This window comes from Carex rostrata, chromosome 29, assembly GCF_964058835.1.
Source record: "Carex rostrata chromosome 29, lpCarRost1.2, whole genome shotgun sequence".
Lineage (NCBI taxonomy): Eukaryota > Viridiplantae > Streptophyta > Magnoliopsida > Poales > Cyperaceae > Carex > Carex rostrata.
The window spans coordinates 1,962,967-1,964,296 of NC_135946.1; the positions used below are offsets into that span (position 1 = coordinate 1,962,967).

Genomic DNA, 1,330 nt, shown 5'->3' on the forward strand with positions numbered 1-1,330 from the left:
CATAAAAGTCTACCATGCATATATAAAATAATCCATACCAAGCATGAAGTATTGCAAGTTGAAACAAAGAGAGATTTGCATTGTCCACAAAGTTTTGCAATTAAAGTTGAGAGAAATACCAAGCATAAATTATTTGTTTGCAAGAAAAGGGAAAGAGAGATTTGCAAGTCATTCTCTTCTACATTAAGAAAAGAAAGCAAACCATCAACATCAAGCAAAGAAATGAAAACTAGCCTTTGGTCTAGTGGCGAAGGCAATGCCCCTCCGTGTTGGAGGTGGCAGGTTCGAAATCTGGATATTAAATAGTTTGTTGGCTTGGCGTCCAACCTTTATTGAAAAAATAAAAGCAAAAATCAAAGAAATAAATGGAACCTACACATGTAGGTCTAAAAGTTCTATGGTTTGAAGCTCCAGTTTTGGAAGTTATTATCGTGCACCGCTGCTCCAACACCCTGCCCGACATTGTCTTCTGGGAAAAAAACATCCGGTTCAAGTAAGTAATCAAGAAAATCATTGCTTTCATTGGTTGAAGCTTCTGGAAGGCCTTTCATGTCGAAGTTGTTTTTTATATTTCCATTCATATTCCCATTTCCATTGATGCCTCTGTAGTTTTGTAATATGCTGGCTATCTCTTCGCTCTCCATGGAAACAGCAGTCTCCCTGTGCAATATCATTAATGCAAACATTTTATTTATTTATTTTTTTCTTTTATATGTATTTGGAGAATGTTTGAGTAAAATTAAATTTGTTATCTTACGTGACAGGGATTGAATCAGTGGGTTGATCGATAACCGTTTGTTCGATTCCATCCATTGAAGCCCAAATGTGTGCGGGTTCATTCATTGTGACATTGTATCCAATGTTGCGCTCATTGGTATCATTGCTGCCATTATGATAGTTACTACCAATGTAATGATACATATTGAAACAGTGCATCTTAAGCTTATAAATGACCAGTAAATATATACAAATAACTCACCTTTGAGATAGCACCGAATTATGTGGAAGCATGGTATGCGGGATATCATTCGTAGTGTAATAAAATGGATTTTGTTGAAAGAATTGATTCATTCCATACTGAGAATTAAGAATAAAAGTAAAAGTAAAAGTAGTAACAAAAAGATTTTATCAAATATACATCTTACATTACTAATCAAAATCAAAACCGACCTACCAAGAGGATAACCATTAAGAGATTGTTTCTTCTGGTATTATCTGCTTTACTAAGTTGTTCAACATCCATTCGGTACATTATGGATCAAATGGATGAGTTGGATGATACCGAGGCAATCAACTTTTAGTTATTCAATAAGCATGAAACTGGTAAAAA

At 34.6% G+C, this 1,330-nt stretch overlaps 1 long non-coding RNA gene across 1 annotated transcript; it reads right to left on the minus strand.

The window, feature by feature from the left end:
• Positions 1–618: 618 nt before the first annotated feature.
• LOC144546194 (uncharacterized) lies at positions 619–1,040 on the minus strand. Its single transcript, XR_013508716.1, has 3 exons — positions 980–1,040; positions 758–883; positions 619–660 (listed from the first exon to the last, which is right to left on the minus strand). It is a non-coding gene; the product is annotated as an uncharacterized LOC144546194 (long non-coding RNA).
• Positions 1,041–1,330: the final 290 nt, after the last annotated feature.